The sequence below is a fragment of the Astyanax mexicanus genome, chromosome 25 (genome assembly GCF_023375975.1).
Source record: "Astyanax mexicanus isolate ESR-SI-001 chromosome 25, AstMex3_surface, whole genome shotgun sequence".
Classification (NCBI taxonomy): Eukaryota; Metazoa; Chordata; class Actinopteri; order Characiformes; family Acestrorhamphidae; genus Astyanax; species Astyanax mexicanus.
Window position 1 is genome coordinate 836,721 of NC_064432.1, and position 26,070 is coordinate 862,790.

The 26,070-nt window shown below is 37.3% G+C and overlaps 1 protein-coding gene across 2 annotated transcripts in view; it reads left to right on the forward strand.

Moving 5' to 3' along the window:
- Positions 1-26,070, forward strand: part of ctnna2 (catenin (cadherin-associated protein), alpha 2) — a 622,967-nt gene that overhangs the window by 71,051 nt on the left and 525,846 nt on the right. The window lies entirely within an intron of this gene.

Sequence of the window (26,070 nt, forward strand, 5' to 3'; positions counted from 1 at the left end):
GTAATACACCACATTAGGCACTAATGGTCTAATTTAAATAATTGAATTAAGATATATATATAATGCCATCTATTGTTTTTTTTTTGGTAGCAGCAGTGTGCACTATTAAAACAGCAATGTGCAACATAACAAAATAAATAATAAAAAAAATACAGGAACAGTCATGTACAAAATAATAGAACAATTAGAGCCTTAACAAACTGAACTCTATCCTACTATAACAGTTAAACATGAAAAATAAGACTTTAAGACTTTTTCAGTCCCTGAGAATGAGAAGTTTTTTTCTTTAATAAAGATATATTATTAACTTTATCTGAGAGAAAGATGCTCCTTAAGGTACCAAAACTATTAACATATTTGAGGCTAGACAAAACAACTGCTATTTTTATATTTTTGACTTCGAGGCTCGAGACCATGACATAATTTCTATTGATTTCAATGAAATATCTAAATCGTGACACCCCTAAAAAACATGATACATGTGTTTTAATTCCCTAAATATTGATAAAAACAATAATGAGCATGGTGAATCAGTACTTCTGTCCTTGTAGTTGTAAAATACGGTTGATTTCAGGCATCTTGACACACCATCTTTTATTTATGAGGTTTTCTAGGCTCTTCCTAAGCGTCTTTCTCATACAGCAAGAATTGACTCGTCATTTTTAATAAAGAAAACACATTGATGTTAAATTCCATCTATTTTTGAAGGCAGGCAGTGGAGACAGAAATATCTCACTCAGTGCACATCATTCTTTGAGATGTTGTGAATGATTGAGCTTTTCAAGAGATTGATAGATTGAACCTCATCACTGAACCACAGATGTTAATTATCTAAGTTAAGATGAGATGTTTTTTGTTTTATTGATTCATAAGACTTATAAATAAGTTTATGACGTGATTCAACCATTGCAGCCCCTAAGTGGGACACAATTTTAGTTAACAGTCCGTATCCCACTCAACTATCAAGCTCTCTATATAGAACAAGTGTATAGCAGATGTGTCTAGGTCGAAACTAATTAATACACCATCTTGGTAAAAGAAAAAGCATGAACAAAAATTTTGTTTTGAATTCAACTAGTGTAAATTCTAATGGTTTCTCTAGTTTACTAACATTACTAGGACTGGGCTTTTAATCAAACATTAAACCAGAGTAAATGGTCCATCTTGACCTGGTGTATTTACACTTTGTAGTCAAATTTGTCTCTGGCTAGACAAAATAAAATCTGATTGTTGTGTTTTGCTAGTATTTACTAGTGGATCAGCACTGTTGTCTTGGAGAGGAGGAGGGTGGATGTGTTTACACTGCTATAATGTGTCTTAATGCATCTCAGACCACCTTTTATATTGGTTTGAGTGATGAAATTTGTAGTACAGAAGTAAAATGTCTGATTTAAATAGAATATCTGAGATTTAAGGGTCAATTTGCGCAGCTATAGTTGGGTTAATTCCAGCATTGGTCTGTTGTTTGACCCCTGCCATTGTTTTTTTTAGCAGCTAATAGGCAGTGTGTGGCAAAAATGGCCTTTAAAAGAGTGATTATTGTAGATTGTTATCTCGTATTCAGTATATTTCCATTGGAGGCAAAAAGAATCAAATCTGTTGGCCTAGAAATAAAGCGAATCCACCAGCACTCTGTTTTCTGTCCTAGTTTTGCCTTTCTTTTGTATTTGTATTTTTCCAGAGGAAGCTATAAAGAGCAGAAAACTAAAATTTTTTTAGTTTTTAGAAACAACATTTTTAGAAACTAAAAAGTCGCTATCACATTTCTTAATACTAATGAACGCATTGATTGCATTGTGAACTGAAATTGATAAAGATTTGATCGGTTTAAAATCGTATTTACTAGCGATTTATTGATGTTCAAATTCTAATAAGCTAAAAATTGATTTGCTAACATTTTTAATAGGAATATCCATGCTGATAAATATGTGTCATGTGTGAGTATTTCTTAATATTCAAATTCTGATGAGCTACTGCTTTGTTCACATGTACTGATCATTATTTAAACATATATTAATGAAAGTTATTATAAAGTGTTACCATTTTTTCTTATTTTTCTAAAATCTCTAAAATTGATCTGGTGTGTATGTGTAAAGTGTGTGGCATGTATGTAGGTTTGTTTGTGTGTATGACTGTGCCCAGATATGGATTGGCACTCTGTTCTGGATAAATGCTGTAGTGCCTGATGCAGTGCTCCAGATGGACGTGGTTGTTTCCGGTTGAGAGTACGCTGTGCGCTATTGGCTGCCGCTTCTCACTGGTGTGTGGTTGAGTGTTGATGTGTAATAATGTGCTTGTGTGTAAATTGTGTAAGTTGTAAAGCGTCCTTGGGTTTCTAGAAAGGCGCTATATAAGTTGAACTTCATTCATTCATTCATTATTTATTATGATAAATAATAAATACTTTTCAAGGCTTTTTTGAAGAATCTCTTAAGTGCAAATAATAATAAAAAATAATTGGCCCATATTCATACATTTTGTCTGCAATTACATGAGTCCAGATACCATCATATCATATAAATAATGTGATGTAGTATTTGTACCATATTGGTCACCCACAATTCAGTTAGTTTGTGTGTATTATGCAGATTTTCTCTCTCTCTGTCTTTATCCATTTTATTACTCATCTCTTCTTCCCATTCCTCTCGTTCCTGCTCCTCACCGTCTCTGTCCTCAGGTAAAAATGTATGCAGTCAATTTGATTTATGGCTGTTTCTAATTCAAACAGTAGTTCAGCGTTTTCGACTGAGGCGCGCTATTAAATCATGCTGTGAAAAGCAGCAGCTGAATGTCAGTGGATGTGGTTGGGCAGCCCAAAAAGCACCTCTTTTAAAGTGATGTAAAAGGTGTCCATTTGGCAAGGGCTGGAAGCACTTCAAGTTTGTGACACGGGCAACGGGACACAGTTGAGAGGGTCCATCTGGGTGTGTCCTAGACTCATGTCTGATTTTTTATTTTTTTGACTTATTCTGTTCCTCACTGGTTTGCCCAGTGTATGCCTGGAGCTGTGCTGGACTGTCCAGTGCTGTACTGCTGCCCAGAACAGATATAAACAAAAAATAGTGGCGTTGTCAGCTAGCCAGTGGACCAGCTCATTGCCTGTTGTGCAGTTATGACGCAGAAGTTACATCACCTTGGGACCTTCTGTCCCACACATTTGTTCATCTTATGCCTGATCCACACTGCAGGATTTTTAAAATCCTATCATCCTTTTTTTTTGTTTTTAGTTTCTTTCACCCATTTTATTTTTTTTTAGCATTGAGCATATATGAGTGCTTTGTTGTCCTATAATTAGTATCTGGTCCTTAAAAATCTCCTCTTTTTCACTGGTCAGGAACTCACAGGACAGCTATTATTTTGGTGATGGGACATTTTTTTAGCACAGTAATGTCACTTGCATGCATGATTGTGGCATTGTGTGGTATGAATAGATCAGACACAGTGGTGCTGCTGAAGTTTTTAAACAGTGTCCACTACGGGTGTGCCATATTGTATCATACACGATAATATTGTCAATTTTTTTTAAATATCATGAACGATATAATACCCTAAAATATCGTGCCATATCACCCATCCCATTTCCCAGTATATATATCTGTCCAGTATCATTTATTTCACTTTAATCCTGGATATATGGAGATATTTGGAGTGCATTATTAGTAGTATCGTGACGTTCTGGATCATTGACTTCTGTTACAAATCTGATAAAATTCTTATATTTTTTTAATATCTCACTTAAGCATGTGCAATATTATATTGTATGTAATATATATATATATATTTCTCTTCCTCTCACTCTCTCTCTCTCTCTCTCTATATATATATATATATATATATATAGAGAGAGAGAGAGAGAGAGAGAGTGAAAACGAGACTGAGAGCGAGAGCAAACTGAGAGACAGCGAGCGAGAGAGACTGAGAATCTGAGACTGAGTCTGAGAGAGAATCAGAAAAGAGGAACTGGGGAAGAAAACGAGACAGACAAAGAGAGTCAGAGACTAAGGGTGAGTGAGGGACTGGGGAGAGAAAGAGAGAGACTGAGAGAGTGACAGAGAGAGAGAGAGAGAGAGAGAGAGAGAGAGAGAGAAAGGAAATGAGAGAGAGGAAATGAGAGAGAGAGAGAGAGACGGAGAGAGTGACAGAGAGAGAGAGAGAAAGGAAAAATGAGAGAGACTGAGAGAATTGGAAACTATATGTTTGAGACACATTTTCATAAGAAAAGTTCTTCATTTCTTTGTGTAGTTTTCCCTGCTGGTGAAGATGTGAAAATGGCACTGGGATGCCCTGCTTTGTTCTCAGGATGAGACGTGTCTCATTATGTTCAGATTTTTGTACTGGTTTATTCAGAAGTTCTGGAGCTGTAGGATGAGATGCATGGAATTAATCAGATCACAGCTTGTCTCCAGTGCTTTGGGATGACTTATTATACCTTTCTCTCACATATTCACGACTGTCTGCCTCATATATATAGTGCAAGTGACTCCTCTTACTTCTCTAGGTGTATAGAAAGGTGAAAAAGTCATTTTAGGTGTGAAAGATGTCTGATATGATATTATACTGTATATACGTGTGTGTGAGAGAGAGGGAGAGAGAGTAAAGCTATTTGAGATATGGGCAAGACGCTGCAATTGTTTTTGCTGTCAGTTCGGATGATGCAGCGTGGAGGAGGGAATAGGAGTTGTTGCCGCAGAGAGCCGGAACACGACCTGCTTCTGACAGTGCTCCAAACAGCAGACCCAGTGTTCACAGATACTGCTCCAAAGCTGAGGAACCGTGCTGTTTCTGTACACTGACCTAGGAACACACACAGGGACCTCTCTCTATCTCAGGCTCTCTCTGTGTCCACTAGGGGTGTCACGATTTCGATATTTCATCGAAATCGATTGAAATTATGTCATGGTCTCGAGCCTCGAAGTCAAAAAGAGGATCGACGATCCCTCCCGCAAACGGCGCAGCACACTGTAGCTCAAAGAGCAGCTCTTTCTCCAGAGAATGTGGACATTCTCATCTTCTTAAAGAAAAACTTATAGAAAATATAAAAATAGCAGTTGTTTTGTCTAGCCTCAAATATGTTAATCGTTTTGGTACCTTAAAGAGCATCTTTCTCTCAGATAAAGTTAATAATATATCTTTATTAAAGAACAAAACTTCTCATTCTCAGGGACCGAAAAAGTCTTAAAGTCTTATTTTTCATGTTTAACTGTTATAGTAGGATAGAGTTCAGTTTGTTAAGGCTCTAATTGTTCTATTATTTTGTACATGATTGTTCCTGTATTTTTTTATTATTTATTTTGTTATGTTGCACATTGCTGTTTTAATAGTGCACACTGCTGCTACCAAAAAAGCCACTAGATGGCATTACATATATATATCTTAATTAAATTATTTAAATTTGACCATTAGTGCCTAATGTGGTGTATTACAGATCACTTGTATCACTTTGCATCACTTATATCAAGCCCACCTTTTGAAATAAAGGAAATATTGTAAATTTGATGGATCAAACCAACGACTGACCATAGACTAATCTAAAACTGGCATAGGCCTCTCTGCTGTAAAAAAAAAAAGAAAGAAAAAAGAAAATCGAGAATCGAATCGAATTGTGACTCTAAAATCGGAAATAAAATTGAATCGAGGATTTAGAGAATTGTGACACCCCTACTCACCAGTGGCCTAGATAGTGGGCAATTCAATAAAACTGTCATCTTTCTTTTCTCAGTCCAATGATGCACCCCTCTCAAGGAGGTCAACTGGGAATAGAAATGTTTTTAAGTGCTCTCACTAAGAAGTACACTGCATAAAATTAGCTTATAAGAGCCTTCAAAAATAATGTGTGGGAAGCACATTTTAAACCCTCTTGTGCCAAGACACACAGTACCTAATCAGACCACACCTGTAATCATTTACATATCTGCCTGAGAATTAACGGGGCCACTTTAAAATAAGACTACCTTTTATAAAGGGTTACGAATGGTTTACAATTAGTTAAGTAATGGTTATTAATTAGGTTGTAAATGCTTTAAAAATCATTAATAATCAGTTATAACACACACGTAGAAAGAGCAACAGTATAGATAGCTGTGGGTTCACTATTTGGCAAACAACAGGTCATTGTTGGCCTTTCTATGCATGTGTTATAACTGATTATTAATGATTTTTAAGGCATTTACAATCTAATTAGTATCCATTAATAAACTAATTGTAAGCCATTTATAAACCCTTTATAAAGCTAGTCTTATTTTAAAGTGGTACCGAATTAACTGCATGCTATCTATGTTTTGCAGATATCCGTATCTGTTATTTTTTAGGCAGTAAGGACATATTTAACACTAAATTGTGTGATATTACCACGTCATTATTTCTGAAAGACCATGAAGATCTAACAGAACTATTTCACTTTTATTGCATTAAAGAAGCTCGCTATGTAAAAGTAAAAAGTAAAAAGTTATAGAAGTAATTGGAAGTTACTGTCATGAAATGCTTTTCTTTAGCGTTTAAACTTCCTCTGTAAATAATCCAGCTTTTTTCCCAGCATTTTCAAAGCAAAACAAAGTCTGAAAAAAGTATCTTTGAATGCTCTTTTATTTCTTTCAAGTTTTCAGGAAGACATCATTAGCATTTCACTCACGTTGCTCTAAGAACCTACGCCCACCAGAGTGTTCTGAATATATGAATAGATTTAGTGAACTGTCTTTTTAAACAATAGGCTTTACAGTATACAGCATAATGAAGTTTGCAGGTGTCAGTCCCAATCCAGGGAGTTCTAGCAAAGCACCTGCTCATCATGCTGCTTCTGCAAACGGGCATGTTTCCCGTCATGCACTTTTAGCACAGTCTCCTGCAGAAGTATCCCAGCAGGAGTGTCTAGAAAACAGTGTGGGAGCCAGTGCTAAGCTCCCTGACAGCAGATTTCAGTGGTGCTAATTTCCACTGTCAAACATTATTTTAGCAATTTAGAAAAGACCCACCTTCCTGTATTTTTAGCAGCTGAATGTGTGCCTCTGAATCATAGTTAGTGCTGGATATTAAGGCTGCACAATATTAGACAACGCTGACACTGCACTGTTTTGTTGCTCTGTGATATACACTAATTTAATAAGATATTAAACAATCTAGACATTTTTAACATATTTCTCTAGAAGCCAATGATCCTATGAATGTCATATGATATTTAAAAATCGTATTTTTATAGTATTTTAATAGTTTTAATGACATTTTACCTGGTATATACATTGAAAATGTTAAATGTAAATGGTATGAAATTTGTATCATGCAAGTTGTGTATGTTTTGAAACGCTTTACATTTTATGTATATATATATATGTATATATATATATAGTGCAGTCGTGCAGCCCTGCTGGTCAGTGTATACTAGGGGTGTGCCATATCGTATCGTACGCGATAATATCGCCAAACAATTTGAATATCGTGAACGATATTATATCCTGGAATATCCTGGAAAATTTACACTGTTCTCATTTCCTATTATATATCTACTAGAGACAGATTATATATGTCCAGTATCATTGATTTTACTTTAATCCTGGATATATGGAGATATTTGGAGTACATTATTAGTATCATGACATTCTGGATCATTGACTTCTGTTACAAATCTGATAAAATAATTATTTTTTAATATCTCAGTTAGCCATATCATATTGCATGCAATAATACAATTCTAAATTTTAAATTTAGAATTAAAATTCTGTAAAATATAAAAAATAAGATTCTAAAATGTAGTGTTTTGTCATATCACCAAAAGTATCGTTATCGTGAAAATACCATGAAATATCGTGATATTATTTTAGTGCCATATCGCCCACCCCTAGTGTATACCCTGGCATGGCTAAGAAACACTTTAAATGCTGTTCCTCCTGCATTGAATGTTGTGTAATTTCTGCCAGATTCGCTTCGTCTGTTCACATGGACAATTATAACCAGATTTGTTGCCTCGATTGTTACCACTCACTCACAGATAACATCTCACAGTTTACTGGTGTGGGTGTTCCTAAATCATTCCCTAAGAGAACGCTTAATGATGCATTTACTTTCTGCTGTCCCATGACTTTTAGCAGGTCAGTGTATATTGTTTGTATAGATTTTTTAGATTGTCTGGTTATTATGTAGTATTGACCTTTTCTTTTAAAATCATTGATTTATTGATGGACGATACATGTGTACCCATTTTTTTTGAGCAATGGTGTATTCAGATCTCAGTTTCAATAAAATATAACTAGTACACTAAATGGACTAAAGTATTGGGACACTTGCTTATTTATTTATTGTTTATTTATGTATTGTTTATTCATGAGTAATAAAACATGGTTTATCCTTTATTTGTTTGAGTTACTGTCCTTTCTATTCAGATAAGTATTTTAGAGGTACTGAGGTTTGGAGTACTTTTGAGAGGATTTGATATGTGCATTAATTTAATGGTACTGTATATTTCTGGAAGCCACAATGTATTTGGGCAGTATTATAATGAATACATGTGTACATCTGTATTGCCCAGTATAGCACAACTTCTTGAAGACAGAAGGCTTGCCAGAATATCGTCCCAGAGGCTGTACGGATAACCTATTGCCAATAATTAGCTATATAATATGTAATATAGTAATATTCTCACTGAGCTGTCTGAGCCTGTATGGGATTTGATACTGGATTGTACATAATGACTCCAATTTATTTTAGTAGAACAAATTTCAGCGCTGTTCTGTATTACACTAATGGTCGATTGATGACTAAGCCTGTGTGTTTTTTGAGTGTGTAACCTATTTGTGACACTGTTCGAACGTGCTTGATGTTGATTGGCTTCTTCTGAAGCTTTTCGGGAAAACGTTTTTCCCTAAATTTAGAGGTTTTCTGCAAGCAATTTGCCAGGCTATTTCTGTTCATGAGGGACAGTTGTTGTTCTGTGAAAAGGGGCTTGATTTGGAGGGAGTTTAAAACGTGTTTAAGAGCCTGATGATAGTCGTTTATCTGGGCCTGAGACCCGGTCAGCTCTAGAGCTCTAGAGTAAAGAGCTGTGAATTGATTGACATGAACTTGGCTCACAATACAGGGGTTACAATTAAATTATATTGATATTAATAATGATATGGTAAGAAATGTTAGCTTTTTATCCAATGGTGTGAATCACCATCTTTCAACACTCTTTACATACAATATAATAGTTAAAAATTGATGCTGTTTTTGAAAATTGATAGTGTTACAAGACAAAATTTGCCAATAAGATATGATGCAATGTAAAATTTTTCCTACACCCCTATGTATAATATACTATATTCCTGAAATTAATAAAAAAAAATTCTGTTTTCCTATATCGCCAAGTATATCGTTATCACAAAAATACCCTGAAATATCGTGATATTATTTTAGAGCCATATCGCCCACCCCTAACTAAATATGTATTGATTTGTGGATTGACATTTTCTACAAAATGTCTGTAAATGCTTATAGTTATGCTTTATTAATCAACTTAAAATGTTCATTGTCAATAAATACAGTAGCATTTCAAACATGCTACTTCGCTTTAAACACAGAACAAAGACTATGATGAAAGACAGCACATGATGCTGGGGTGGGCACGTGGGATGCCCGGGCTCTAAAGGGCACGCTTTGCTGTTAAGGCTGCTAAGATTAAAAAGTCAAATGCCCTTTGAATGCCAGGTTTGCATTTAACTACTAAGAGGCGAACAGCCTCTCTATACAGATAGTCCAAGACATCATCAGCAGGCCATTATATTTGACTTTTGACTTTAGTATAATATATATATATATATATATATATATATATATATATATATATATATATATATATATATATCCTCTTGAGACCCAGCATCCTCATATGAGGACATTTCATTTCTGCTTCTCTGCACCATTATTCTTAATTTTTTTAAACGTTGGCCCTTTAACCTTATATCGAGACACTGCCCATACTATTTAGTGGTCACATGACAACTTATATACTTACATACTTAAGTGATTAAAAACAAGATGGCGAGAATCCCAGTCAAAAGTTTCTACAGCCAGTCCAGAGAGAAATATGAGACAGGTAAAAAAAATATAATCAAAATTTATCTTTGAAACTAAGTAATTTATTTTCTGTAGAAAGCAAAAATCTAGTTTTTGGACTAATTGGGTCCTTTTGATCCCAAATGGCAAGAATACATTTTAAAATGTTAATATGAGTACGCTTGTTTTTTTTTTTTTGTTGCAAAAACGCTTGCAATACAAAGAGAAAGTTAAGTTTCTATATTTGTTTTTTACTATCTATCGATAAAAGAAATTAAATATGCACACCAAGCTGAAGTCCGGGTCTCAGGAGGATATATGTATATAACGGTAGCATTAATGCAAAAAAAAAAAAAAAAATTACAACGCAATCTTTTAGCAACACTGGTTTGCAGATCATCCTCCATGACCTTTGCAGAACACTATTTTTGACTGCATACTAATGGAACTGCATCTAAAATCTAGACTCCAGTTTGGACAAATGATTACCTCAGGCTGATGAACACATTTTCCTCTTCACAAATGCCCCAAGCACTAATGCCTACCATTCTCCAGATTGCATATTGAGGTGTATTTTGCTCTTTATGCGCCACGCAATCAGTGCATGATTACTCAGATCGGGTGAGATGACATTGGCTCCCGACTCGCTGACTCTTGTGGCGCTAGGGGGAGTTAGATTTATCCCCCAATCTCCTTCCCCAGACCTGTTACTCAATGGGATTCTAGCATTGTATGTGTGTCTATTAGCTGATATAAAAAACAATCAGTTAGTGTTCTCCTGAAAGTGTGATGAGCTGTTTGGAAAAAGCGTGCAGTTGCCGTCACTTGCTTAAATCTGATGTCATACATTAGGTGAAATCATCTTCTAAACTTGATTCTTCTAAATTTAGAACTTAGAAACTTAATAATCTTGTTTAGCTTCATTTATTTGAAGCGTATAATTGGTCTCCAGAAAGAGAGGATAAGCTCCCTCACCCATTATTCAGTCTCGGAGCTTGTTACATTGTGCAGTGAGTCCACAAATGTGTTGAGAAATTGTGGAAATGCTTGTAAAAAATGGAAGGTATTAGGGGTGTCACGATTCTCTAAATCCTCGATTTGATTTTATTTCCGATTTTAGGGTCACGATTCGATTCGATTCTCAATTTTCTTTTTTCTTTTTTTTTTTACAGCAGAGAGGCCTATGCCAGTTTTAGATTAGTCTACGGTCAGTCATTGGTTTGATTCATTAAATTTACAATATCTTATTTCAAAAGGTGGGCTTGATATAAGTGATGCAAAGTGATACAAGTGATCTGTAATACACCACATTAGGCACTAATGGTCAAATTTAAATAATTTAATTAAGATATATGTAATGCCATCTAGTGGCTTTTTTGGTAGCAGCAGTGTGCGCTATTAAAACAGCAATGTGCAACATAAAATAAATAATAAAAAAAATACAGGAACAGTCATGTACAAAATAACAGAACAATTAGAGCATTAACAAACTGAACTCTATCCTACTATAACAGTTAAACATGAAAAATAAGACTAAGACTTTTTCGGCCCCTGAGAATGAGAAGTTTTTTCCTTTAATAAAGATATATTATTAACTTTATCTGAGAGAAAGATGCTGCTTAAGGTACCAAAACTACTAACATATTTGAGGATAGACAAAACAACTGCTATTTTTATATTTTCAAGTTTTTCTTTAAGAAGGTGAGAATGTCCACATTCTCTGGAGAAAGAGCTGCTCTTTGAGCTACAGTGTGCTGCTCCATTTGCGTAGTTTAGAGGGAGGGATCGTCGATCATCTTTTTGACTTTGATGGCTCGAGACCATGACATAATATATTTATATCGAAATCGTGACACCCCTAGAAGGTATGTGAAGGTTGGTATGTTTCCTCTTTGCAAACATGTGGACCACTTGTAATGAATAAATATATGACTAGCAGAAGCCCATGACTTAATGTCTCATTGTTGGGATTGCTTATATTTACTGGAGCCCAGCCATATCTACTCCAGATAATCCAGCTGGTCCAGCCTGAGACATTGCCTCGTCATTGCACCGAACGTTGGAAGCATATGATGGCCAGAAACAGGGCCTCGTGCAGGGAAGACCAAGAGGATTTTTCCCCTTGGTGCCCCTCCTACCCATAATCCTGTTTCTTGGAGGGATTTCAGCCACTGCAATATGGGGCTCATGATTCTGGATGGTGACATTTTTCCACCGTCCTCTTTATTGGACTGGTAACGTATCAGAGTGTCCGCTGGCGTGAGGCGCAACTGCAGGATTAAGGAAGCCTTTGTATGACGCCTTCTTTTCGTAAATATCAGACGCTGTTCTGTGGGCTGACGATTACCTGAAGAAGTTGGTATTTACAGCATGGACTTGTTTGATGTGAGTGCACTTCAGTGGGTTTCGTTCTCGTGTTGACTGGGATTCTTCTTAATGCTAACAGCTCAGCATTGACAAAGCAGTCGTAGCTTTCAGACGTGGCACCAAAAAAGAAAAAAAAATTCTATAAAGTATTAATTCTTGCGGTTCGCCTTCTATCTTTTCCATTTGCATGGATCCTGAATAATTGACCGTGAGCAGGACTATTATGTATGCGCTGTTAACTCTGGTAGCATACAATAGACCTTGGCTGCCCTTGTCACTAAGCCTGATCTGAGCATCGCTTTGACGTGTTTAGGCCTGTAATTGTAGAAAGCTGAATGGAAATGACCTTTCAAAGTGTTGTGATCGAAGTTTTATGGTTCATTTTAAAGCGTTAAAAGTTGGCTTTGCAAGGCGTTCTGATTATAATCCAAGAATGTAGTTTGATTTGTGTGCTTATTCTCTGCCTAAGAAAAGTGTAGGGTTTAGACTACTGGTATAGTTGATTATACAGGAAACAAATATGTCTGGAAGTCACTAATATATAAACTGGAAGCAGGGTTAGGGTTGATTTTAAAGATGATCAAGTTAATATATCCTGGGCTTACACTACTACTACTACTTTCTACAACTACTTTCAGAATTGTTTTATTGTTATATTGTAATCTTCACACCAGGGGTGGGCGATATGGCCCTAAAATAATATCACGATATTTCATGGTATTATCGCGATAACGATACTCTTGGCGATATGACAAAAACAAAAAAAGATATTAAAAAATACAATAATTTTAGCAGATTTGTAACAGAACTCCAAATATCTCCATATATCAAGGATTAAAGTAAAATAAATTATACTGGACAGATATAATCTGTCCCTAGTAGATATTTAATAGGAAATGAGAATTGAGAAATTAGATTTTTCTTTTGCTTAAAACAGCAAAAAAGTAGAACCCTGATATGATAATCAGCAAATATTAGAATATAGCGACAAGTCAGCATTGAGAAAATGGCAATTGGAAATTGAACGTTACATTTATATGGCACCAAATTTTAGGCCTTGCTCCAATTCTCATAATTCATGCTTCCTAGCCATAAATTGCTAGTCCTCTCACAAGATAGCACCTCACAGCTTATGCAGGTGTGGGTGTTCTCAAGTCATCTGCTTAGGCAACACTTTGAGATAAGACAATTTGCATATAATATAGTTTCTTATAGTGGTGAAAGCTTTCTTTAAAAATAAAAAACTAAGTTTCTAGAACACTCCAAAACACTGCCTATTGCTAACCCTTTAAAAAAAACATGGTCAAAGTTGCACTCATTCTGATTAGCCGGCCACTCATGCTGCATTACTGTTCGTAATCCAGTAAAGCAAGTGGAAATGGGGCCTCTTTCAGAGCGGCGATGGGGGTGCTACGTTGGACGGCTCCACAGGGAACTTTTCTTAAAAAGCACAAACTCTATCTGCAGCGCCTGGTGCTGCTTCGTCTGCCAGCGGTTCTATTGAGTTGAAGCTGCAGGCGGGCCCAAGCGCTTCTTAACGAAAAAGTGAAGGAGGGAAAAACAGACACAGGGGGGAGAGGAGTGAGTTGCAAAGTGTTTTGCACAGTTATGGATTTCCAATAGGCTCTCAACCTTTAAATCTTTGCACTGACTTGTTTTGTGATGCTAAGATATAGAAAATATATGAAGATTTTTCTAGCTCATGATACCCAAAGGGATGACTGAGATCTTAAGCACTGTAGAAGTAAATACAAACTTTACAGTGTGATGTTTTAAGACCTAAAGAACTAAAATATTGGCTTGTTTTAAACAGCTGCTTATTTACCAACTTTTTACCAAGGGGCTTTACACTTATGTGGGTAACAACTTAACACCCATAGACATACAGTATAATACAGTATTAGAGTTTCACAATGGGGTGCCTTTTGTTCTAAAGACAGAAGGCTTTGTCTGATTCCATAGTGAGTACTGTCCAAGGAAAATTAATTACCGTGCTCTGCTTCTGTTTCTAAACCAGTATTGTTTAAATCTGTCCACAGTGGTGTTCACAATCAGGCCCCTGGACTTTGACTATTGTTTGCGGTTTGCTGTTGCCTGTATTTTCAGTAAATAGGACCATTCTTTTCTCTGTTCTAAAACTTTTAGATCCGTCAAGTCAATGCATATGATTGAAAACAAACATATAGTCATGGCTGAAAGTGTTGGCACCCCTGAATTTTTTCCAGAAAATTATTTTAATTCCACATGTTTTGTTATACACGTATATTTCTTTTTTGTGTATTGCAACAACACAGAAAACTGAGAAAAAAAAAAGGCAAATTTACATAATTTCACAACAAAACTCCAAAAATGGGTTGGACAAAATTATTGGCCCCCTTAACTTAATATTTGGTTGCACACCCTTTGGAAAAATAACTGACATCAATCGCTTCCTAAAACCATCAACAAGCTTCTTACACCTCTCAGCTGGAATTTTGGACCACTCTTCTTTTGCAAACTGCTTCAAGTCTCTCATATTTAAAGGATTCCTTCTCCCAACAGCAATTTTAAGATTGAACACCAATAGGTGTTCAATAGGATTTAGATCCGGACTCATTGCTGGCCACTTTAGAACTCTCCAGCGCTTTGTTTGCATGCATTTCTGGCTGCTTTTTGAAGTATGTTTGGGGTTTAGGGTCATTGTCCTGCTGCAAGACCCATGACCTAGGATGCAAACCCTGCTTTCTGACACTGGGACCTACATGCGACCAAAAATTCTTTCCCCATGCTTACTGTGGCGCACACAGACACACAATCAAAGATTAAAGAGTCAACTTCTATCCTTTTTATCTGGTTTTGGGTGTGATTTTTTTTTTTTTTTTAATTGCCCACACATTGAATGAGAAGGTATATCCAAACTTTTGGCCTGTACTGTATATCTATGTAACACATAGAAGTAGTAGTTTACTCATAGCTGTCTCCCAGAGCCTGATTCTGTAGGGATTCTAACTCTGCAGACTCCTGTGATTGATGTAGATTGACAGATTACTGAGGAGAATATGACACTGCTGAGGCTAGCCCCTGGGGAAAAGCCCACCAACTGCTCCTCCCTGCCTGCAACATCTAAACAATGTTTGTTTTTGCCCTTGTTTTATCTGAAGTAGCACGGAAATATCTGTTTTTCGGACTAATCATCAGATCAGACGATTCATAATCTCTGATCCAGACCCTGGCTTTATTTTAACTGCAGACCAGGCTGTGCCTCCTGACAACGACGAGCCGTATTTCTCCTTCTGAATAAAGGCAAGGCCTGAGGATCTGAGTGTATTTTGATGTAAGCATTGCAGAGAAAGAGAGCAGAGTGACTCATGTCCTTGCCCTCGGTGGAATAAGAGGCTTCATATCCTTCATCAAGGGCAAAGTATAGCCCAGAAGATGCACCACTGCTTTTGTACTGATCTGAGAACTGTGTCCACACAGTTGCCCAAGCTTCAGAGCAGCTTCAGCACACACTTTACTGGGGTGTTTTACTGGAGCCATACCATCTAAGTAAGCTGCTACCATTTAAAGTGCAGGGAATTGTGGTGTATTTAGCAGTTTGGGCTGTGCTGACTTCTGGTATTAGTATTTTTATGCAGTTTGAAGTTCGTACAGCATTCTCTGAGGGATTCCTTTAACAGAAAGTAGAGTGCAGTCTGTGGGCCAGGTGCTTTCCAGTGATGTTAACTTTCGCTGTCCAAGGTGCTGAGTGTTCAAAATGTCTTGGAGAACACTTGTACTGCAAGCCTCGTGCTTTAAATCTTTTTCGTTGGCTTTGTTTTAAAATTAACAGTACAAACAGTCCAGGCAGTAGTCATATCAGATCTTCTTATAATTTAAGCTTTTTTACTGTTTTACTTCAAACATTTTAACATTTCATTTAATTTAATGTTTAACATCACATTGCAATGCCAAAAGTCATGGGGTAGGAGCTGTAGGATCCCCTCTGGCCCAGTGGTTGGCAGCAAGTAAAAGGGCACTGGTTTTCTGTTGCTCCAATAGGTCCATGATCTTTGTTTATACAGGATCGTGGGTGCGAATAGACCACATATCCCGTAAATGCTTGGTTAGACTCGTAGATTTGTACGTCCTGGCCACACTATTTGTCAAAGAACTGTCCACAGTGTTCTTTGGCCCAATTCTGGACAACTTCATCACAATGACATGATGTCATCCCTTCATTGTGGTGGTATGTGGGCTGCAAATGCCAGTAAATGTGCCTACAGACCAGTGGACCTAGCCCCACCCTGGTGGGTCTTTAGCTCTCATATACCTGCACACAGGACTGATCTCCAGGAAAGTGGCACAAAGTCTGTTTGCACAAAGTTTGAGCCACATTTTATTTTATCTTAATGCCACCATGCTGTTGGTCATGATTTCTTTTACCTCTATAACTTCAGAATTACTGTAGCCTTCAATGATGATGATGAGTGTCCTGAAGGCTCCCTGGTTCACACCGTAGCAGATGCCTTTTGATATCTTCCTGCAGGGAAGCAATGCAAGTGTGGCATTATTGAAAAACCTTGTCAAGGCAACAACCTTAATGTACCATTCAGCCCTTTGGCTCAGCCCGGCACTCAGCACAGAGTCTGTGCGCACTGGAGCGAAGGTGATTCATGATTCATGGGGAAGGCTGAATGATTTCTGGCCCTTGTCTGGGACCCGCGTGCCTCTGCAATGGGACGGGGCTAATGAGAGCGGCCGTGCTAGCTCTGTCCCAGCAGGAAATCCCAAACAAGAGGGGCTCTATTAATTAGGCAGCTTATTAACGGCCCGTGTGCGCTGCGTGCCAGGCGTCACTCAGAGGTCCGTGTTTGAACACGGCGCCAGTAAGAGTGGCTTCGACTGCGAGCAAGGTCATCTCACTCTTCCACATCTGCACACGTTCAATATTCTTTATCTGATCTGCTGGGTTGGTGTCAGGACTGATGGAAGTGGTCCCTTAATAAGCAGAAGCAATACCAATGTACTGGAGAGCTGTACGGATCAATACTGACCTTATTAAACAGATATGATACTGATATATTGTTTAGGTATCAGCGCTGAAACTCTAGATAAACTAGATAAATATCTTTACCAGTAATAACTTTAATAAATAGATACAATACTAATATGCTAGATTGCGATCTTCACTTATATTAACTTTATTGACAACATATATGACACTAACTTTATCAGTTGACATGTCAGTATCAGTATAGCAGATTGATAATGATGCTGAAATGATACTGAAAACTTACAAGGAGATCAGAATGAAGTCCTGAGGTGTTACCTCAAGATATGGCTGGGAATGCCTACACATATAAGTGTTGAGGTGTTATCTTGTGAGTGATGCTGTGCACTGGCCAGCATTCTCCTTGCAAGGTAATGTAAGTCAGAGTTGGATGAGATGTTCCCTTTCTGAAGTGCGTAAGTTAAACATTTCTTGATCTATAATATCACATGAAGTGGGAATACATTTAAGAAGGCATTACCACTCGCAGTGGACAGCACAATGAGTAGTTATATATAAAATTTAGCCTGACTTGCTGGTTATGTCTTTATGTCTTATTGATGGTCCAGATATGACACACAGCTTTTCAACTGTTGCTTCTTTAAGTCTAAAAGGATGAATCTAAATCTGGTTGGAAAATAGCTTTTTGCTTCTTTTCTAGAACTGTCTAGTGTGTTTGTACTCTCAGAATTTGATATGTGGATATCATCAGGGTGGCACAGAGATTGGCACAGAAGCATCTCAATGATTGATTAAAGTTATTATAAGCTAAATATGCTATATAGTAGGGGTGGGCGATATGGCTCTGAAATAATATCACAATATTTTTGGGTATTTTTACGATAACGATTCTTTTAGCGATATAACAAAACTCTGAATTTGAAAAAATATTTTGAATTATATTATTGCATGCAATATGATATGGCTAATTGAGATGTTTAAAAATAATAAATTTTGTCAGATTTGTAACAGAAGTCAATGATCCAGAATGTCATGATACTAATAATAATAATGCACTCCAAATATCTCCATATATCCAGGATTAAAGTAAAAAAAAAAGATACTGGACAGATATTATCTGTGTCTAGTAGATATATAATGGGAAATGAGAACAGTGTGAATTTTTATTTTGCTAAAAATGGCAAAAAAGTAGTACTTTGATGTGATAATTAGTGGTCGTTGATATGGCACGATATTTCAGGGTATAATATCGTTCACGATATTCAAAGTTTGTTGATATTATCATGTACGATACAATATGGCACACCCCTACTACACCTTCCACTCTGGTGTGGAAACAGTGCATTATCATCGACTCTCTGACCACTCCCCACATTTTTGACTTTCTTATTCTGTCCTGCTCTTGTTAGAACCCTCTCTCTCTCTCTCTCTCTCTCTCTCCCTGTACTTCTTTCTTTCTCTCCGTGACTGTTTGCCTTGTACAGTTTTTCTTTCATATAAAAGTCTCACCAGGGACCCTCTACTCAACAGTAGCTCTCATTAATAGAACATTGTACCTTTTCCTCCACTTTAATTAAAGGGTATTTCTCTCCAGTGTAAGGTGCAGTACAGGACCACATAAAACTACTGCTCACTTCTGCTGAGTGTGGGCTTTCTCTTTCATTGCAACACTTATAATTTCCCTTATTTTCCTCATCTCTTGCACTTTATCAAATACACGAACCCAGTTAAGTATACACGTGTGCTTCCACTTCTCCTAGGCCTCACTAGTCTGGTGACTAGACAGCCCTTCATATTGAGTAATACACTGCATTCCTGCACCCTTGAGCATTACCGGCGCTGCTCATTAAATATGCTGGCCCATGAATAATGAATCAGCTGCCATATTGGCTCATCGTCTCTCCCCACTCTCTTCCTGGAGTCTTCGCTTAGGTATTCTATATAACGAACATTATCCTGCTCTACAAAGGCAAGGCTGTGGTGTGCTCGATAAATATTCAACTAATTCCCAACCATGGACACACATACAGGCTTGTTTGCCTTGGCAGAACTTACTCACTCTTATCTTATCGGAATCATTAAGAGTGATGATTAGGGATACATTTCCGGCCAAGCCAACCTTACCAGTGGGTAATTTCATCATTCAAAATCTCTCGAAATCTCTGACCCAATATTCTGTTTTTATATGTAACACAAATTGGCCTCAAGATACAAAAAAAGTAGTAGGAATCCAGTCAACTCTACAAATTTACAAATATGTGCTAATACATGTTACTGGGTCATTGCTATTTATCACATAGAATTGAAAATAAATGTGTTTTTATATTTTTTAAAGTATTTTTTGAGCACAGTTCAGTTAAAATCCTTTTTTACCGATATGTTCCATCCAATAACCTTCTAGTATCTTTTTTAGGCATTATTAGTAGAAATTATTTCCAGCCCACAGCAGTAAGACTCTTCCTCTATATGTTTTTTTTTTTTACACTCCTACCACATATTTAGTCTCACATTTTTGCTGGTTAAAAACAAAAAACAACAAAAAAAACCTGGTTGAAGTGTTCAGGACATTTCCTTTATTTTGTAGGGTCCCTTGTTTTTACTGCTGTGTTCTATCCAAGAGCCATACATTGTGTTATGAATGTTTATTGACTAACATTAGTGGAACTTTAGTTATTAGTGCAAAAGTTCAAAACACCCAGGTATAGAACATATTTCTTAACAACTTATTGGTAGCAAGGAGGATCTTTAGATATTCAAGAACTCCAGTGAATTGCATGATGTTCACACTTCACTTCAGAGTCTTTAAAGGGACTCTGAAAATACATTTTGCCAAAAGTTTGGTAGCCAAAAATACTTTGGTTCTTTTTACCGTGAGTTAATAGTAAATAAAATTAAGCAGAAACAGAACAGGAGAACAACAGCCAGCTGCATCATCTCTGCAGGGACAGCAAGAGAGAAGGTGGCTGCTTACCTCAGCATAAAAATACACAATATGTGCACTTTAGGAAGTCTTATAATTCATCTGTAATTAACTCTCACAATGCCCTTTAATGTAAGCAGTTTGTTGCCTTTTTTATCTCTAGGGCCTCAAGCTAAAACTTTGGTGCCAGTTAATAAAGCCAAAAAAATATACCCATTGACCAAAACCATACAACATTAGAGTGTAAGGGTACGTTTATTGGGAAAAACTGTACAATTGACCAAGTGGGTTGTCACTAGGGGTGTCACGATTTCGATATTTTAACGAAAACTATCAAAATTATGTCATGTTCTCGAGCATCGAAGTCAAAAAGATGATCGAAGATCCCTCCCTCTAAGCTTTTTTTATTATTTATTTTGTTATGTTGCACATTGCTGTTTAATAGTGCACACTGCTGCTACCAAAAAAAGCCACTAGATGGCATTACAAATATATCTTAATTAAATTATTTAAATTGGACTATTGGTGCCTAATGTGGTGTATTACAGATCACTTGTATCACTTTGCATCACTTATATCAAGCCCACCTTTTGAAATAAGATATTGTAGATTTGATGAATCAAACCAATGACTGACCATAGACTAATCTAAAACTGACATAGGCCTCTCTGCTGTAAAAAAAAAAAAAAAAGAAAAAAGAAAATCGAGAATCGAATCGAATCGTGGCCCTAAAAACGGAAATGAAATCGAGAATCGTGACACCCCTAGTTGTCACTAGTCTGATGAGGAGTGTAAGTTGAGATTGAAATTTTTTTCTAATAGCAAATGGATGCAGTGTTTTTTACATTCCTAGAGTTTTCTAGAAAGCAGAGTAAAGAGCCAGTGGGAAGGAGCTCTCTCCCTTTTAGCAGCTAACTTTGAGACCCAGCTGTTCATGAACCAACCAGCCCTCGCCCCAAACTCTTGCACATTCTGTCGGGTGTCACTTTTGCTAGTGGCAATGAAGCTCCGCTACATTAACCTTGCCTCTTTTCAGCTCCCAAAATGAAACGACAACACCACCAAAAAAGAAGACAGGCTTTACCCCACCTCCCTCTAATTTGAAGTGACAGCTTCAGCAGGCAACACAGCACCTCCGAAGTTTCGAAGTTTGACGAGGCAGGCAGGCTTTTTGACCTATTTAATTCAATTCATTATTTAAGGATGTTCCTTAGTTTTTATTTTCTGATGTATTTGCTGACTTTATGTCTTATTGATATGATGCTTTTCACTGCTTTAAAATCTAGGTTGTCAACATTTTGCACAGCTGCTGCAAATCAAGAACTTTGGAACTATTTTAGACCTAATAATAATAATAATAATAATAATAATAATAATAATAATAATAATACATCATTGTTTTGGAACTTGATTTGCACCTTCAACTACAAAAGGTAGTGAAAAAGTGTTTCAAACCTCCAGGCAGTTGCTTAGTGTAGCTGCTATTATACTCTGGGTAGTTGCTATGGTGTTGCCAAGTGGTTTCTATGAAGTTACTTGGTGACAACAATATTAATGCTAGGTATTTATGTAGCCTGTTTAATAATGAATCACACAATCACTATAGTGCTAGTGGTTGATATAGTATCATATGTGATTGCTATGGGGTTTTTAGGTGGTTGTTATGGAGTTACTTGTTTGCTGTGAGGTTGCTGCAGGGGTTGACTTGGGTACATTGTCCTGGCTTTTTCAGAAGTGTTGCTAGATTTTGTTTACACCTTAAAATACTGCCTGATGTTTTGGAGATGCTGTGAGTCTCCATGCATGTAGGTATCACAAGTTGACATGGGTCAAATATCTCAAATCTGTTGGCTTGGCCATTTTTCCTGCCTCCAACTCACCAACTTTAAAGCAGCACTAGGTAGGATTTCCTTGATTTTTGATCTTTTTAAAGAAGTAAAATTACAGCTTGAAACTCACTGCAGCGCTGCATTGAGGTGTAATAGGAGGAATAGCGGTGATCTCGTGTCTGTGCCGGAGCTCCTCTGAGCTCAAACCAGACTCTGTAAGTTTTCCGAGGCGGCCGCGACCAAAGCTCGCGAGAACTGCGACCTGCTTTCCGACCTTTAGTTCTAACAGTTCTACAAGGACTACTGGTTCATTCTTTACAAACTAACATACAGACACTCTGGCAGAAGCTGGAAAGAGACAGAATATGTATGTGAACACCAGAAAACAAGAAAGAGAAACTAATCCGCCTGAAACATTTATTACACTCTGCAACTGTAGGGGGAGCCCACGAGCACAAAATCTCAATCCTACCAAGTGGAGCTTTAAGAACCGTCTGTACACTTTTTGCATAGTATGTATATTCCACCCCTTTACAGATGCCACTGTAGATTTTGTGTTTGCTGTTGTATGTCCTTTTGTGTCTAACATCTTAGTCCACATGCTTTTTTTTGTGTGATCTGCTGCGTCATCTGGCTCTCGGGTGTGTTGTGGCAGCCGAGAACGTGCTCTACAGAGACAGGGTGCCAACTCGTGTCTCCTGGGCCTGGCTCAGGCTCTGCGTGCTGTCGAATCGTTTGCTCAGACAGATCGTTTCACTGATGGCAGGCAGCTATATGTAAAATAAAGGTCACCATGACTGCCTCACGCTCCTCGCCCAGTTTTCAACAAGCTTCAGCAGATTTTAACCAAGAGCTTTTATTTCTCACAGGAAGGCTTTTCTGTTTAAACAAAAAAAACTGTCTGACTAGTCTGATAGTCTTAATATGACTGGTTATGGTTATGCATAGCTAAATTAAAAGAGATTTAGGAGAAAAAAAACACAAACCATAGTCTTAATATGACTGGTTGTGGTTTGCACTATGTAAGACCTAGAAAAGTTTTATTTTTATTTTTTATTCTTATTTCTATTTCTCATAGAATCAATGTGTGAGAGAAACCAGTCTGTTAAGTTTGTGTTATATGATTTTGTCAAATAAAACTCTAGTTTTCAAGCCATTAAAATTTTTTGACGTTTTCTTTAAAATGTTATTTTTAAATCTCGTCTCGTTCTCGTGATATTAGTGTCTCGTCACACCCCTATTGGATTATAAAACAAGAAATGTAGTCTTTCCTGCAGTTCATTTGTCCACAGATGTTGCACCTGGGCCTGTAGTTCTTACACATTTCTCGGTGGCCAATCTGTAGGCCCAGCTGGTTTTATAAATCACCCAATTTTTGAGAAACTTTCTTCAGATTTATCCCGACACCCTAAATTCTTCTTGTCCAGCTTGTCCAGTTTTAAAAAGGAACTGTCTGAGTGCTTGCCTTGTGTCCTAATTATACCCCTTCTGTTCACCCTTGAGCCTTATACTCAAAAGGTTTGTTGGTTCTTAGAGCACAGCTTGGGTTTTAAAACAAGAAATGTAGCCTTTTGACCCTCACCCTTTGCTGTTTTCTCTCTTTCATTTTTGCTCACACTTTTTGTCTGTCTGATTTTTGTCTGGAATCTCTTGGGATCGGACAGTTTGTCCAGCCTACTACACTGATCTCTCTCTCTTTTTTCTCTTTATCTCCCATTTCTTCTGAAGTTTCTGGTTGCTTCAGGGAAGAAAACACTGAATATATACCGAAATAGTACCGCCAAATTTTGGCTGGTGTGTAGACTAGGAGGAGGCTAGGCTACAGCTAAAATCCACTGGAGCCCTGTGTTGGAGGCTGCTCCTGCTTGACACACTTCTTTGCCCTGATTACCTTCTTCCTTCATGACTTAATGTTCTCTTTTAACCATTTTTGCACTTCCTTACAACCTAAACGTGTTTTAAATATGGCATCAAACTATGTCATAGAAGAATCGCTGTTGGTTCCATAAGGATCCATGTCTATGCTAGTAATGGACCTCTTGCATTTTCCACTGCATGGTTAAACAGTTCCATACGGACATAATTCAGCATTAAAAGACAAAGAAATTAGGTAAACAAGAAGTATGGGTGATTAAAAATGATAATACCATGTTGGAGTTAGGGCTATATGAACCATATTAAGACAATACAAAACAATACCTTCTCTTTTGTGCTACAAGATGTAAAGTTCAGGCCTTTCAGGTCTATTTCTTTTAGAAGTTCTCAATCAGGAACACAAATAACAGTTAGCTGCACTTAGCTGTGTACCTGCCTGCCTCCGTAATTAAATTTAGACATCTAAGCCTAACTCCTTTAATCTTAGGTGTTATTCTTTGAGGAATGGTGTGTATTCCAAACCCTGGCAGCGAATAAAGCAGTGCAGTATGAAATAACACAACGTTTCCATTATAATGATTAGCCTTCTCTAATGAGGCAACACCAAAAGGGCTTCCCTGCGAGTTGTGTATTTGTAACTTTGTGCTAGCATGTGTTGAAGTCCTATCAAAACCAGAACCAAAAGCTTCTGTGGAGGCTTGGAATTACACACTCTCTCACTTCCTACACTCTGTGTTAATGTCCTTTTTTTCTTCCTCTGCTTTCAACAAGTCAGATTGGTTCCTCAGGGACCTATTCTCAGCCCTGGCTAATTGTGCCGAGCAGAGATAATAGAGTTAATAGAGACTTTGTTTGTGTGTTACATTTTTGGTGATAATTTAACTTGTTTTTTGTTTTTTTCTTGGCTTATTGCAGATGTGTCGCTTGTTCTCGTCTTTGTGTGTTCAAGGAAGTACAAGGAAGACTCCTGGTCTTTGCTGTGCTGCAGTTGTAGTCCAAATATGAATTGCTTAGGTTATTTTTTTCATATCACTGTATAATCAGAAGTACAACAGCTGTTAGTGCTGTGGGATGCAAAATATATATCAACTGGAGCAAGATGAACTTGCGCCATTGGACTCCCAGGTGGTCCGATTGATCAGAGAATCAATTTGCGTTTTTTGCTCTGGCAAGCTTTACCTGTTGCCTTTTGTTTCCAGAGAGCTCTGTTTATTTCAGGCCTAGTCACTTCTTGCCTATTTGAATACGAATGAATCGGCGAGCAGGATGCTTAGGCAGAGTGAAGAGAAGGGAGAAGCCTCTTTACTATGGGTGTGGCACGAGATCTCGCAAGATTAAAACGTGACGATATTTCTCGTCAAGCTTTAACCTGTCTAGTAGGGGAAAAAATAGTTTAGTGTGGACATTTTAAGTGGGATCTGGCAACACAGCAGGAGTGCAACTACGTACTGTTTGTAGTGTATGCAAACGTAGAATGAGCGCCCCTGGGGGGGTGGAGGAGATACGTTCTGTCATTACTAGCCAACCGCGCTCCGCAAAACCAGCAAGCTGATTGGCTGTTTCTCCTGAGATAAAATTTCTTTGGGGCTTTCATTTGGCGCCCCCTTTAGTGCAGCTCCCCTATGCGTCGCATAGGCTGCATACCCCCTGTTTAAGTTGTATGTCTGGCTGCATTTTGGCTTTTCAGTGGAAACAATAAAGTGTAACAGAGTGACCAAAAAGACTTAGGAGAAGATTTAGGAGAAAAAAAAAACACAAATCATAGGCTTAATATGACTGGTTGTGGTTTGCACTTATTGTTTGCACTATATAAGACCTAGAAAAGTTTTATTTTTATTTTTTTTTTATTCTTCTTATTTCTATTTCTTATAGAGTCAATGTGTGAGAGAAACCAGTCTGTTAAGTTTGCGTTATATGATTTTGCCAAATAAAAATCATATATATAAAAAATAAATAAATAAATAAATAAGAAGATTTTTCATACGTTTTCTTTAAAATTTTATTTTTAAATATCGTCTCGTCTCGTTCTTGTGAACCCAGTAATGTGTCTCGTCACACTCGTCCCTACTCTTTACCCCAAAGCTCTG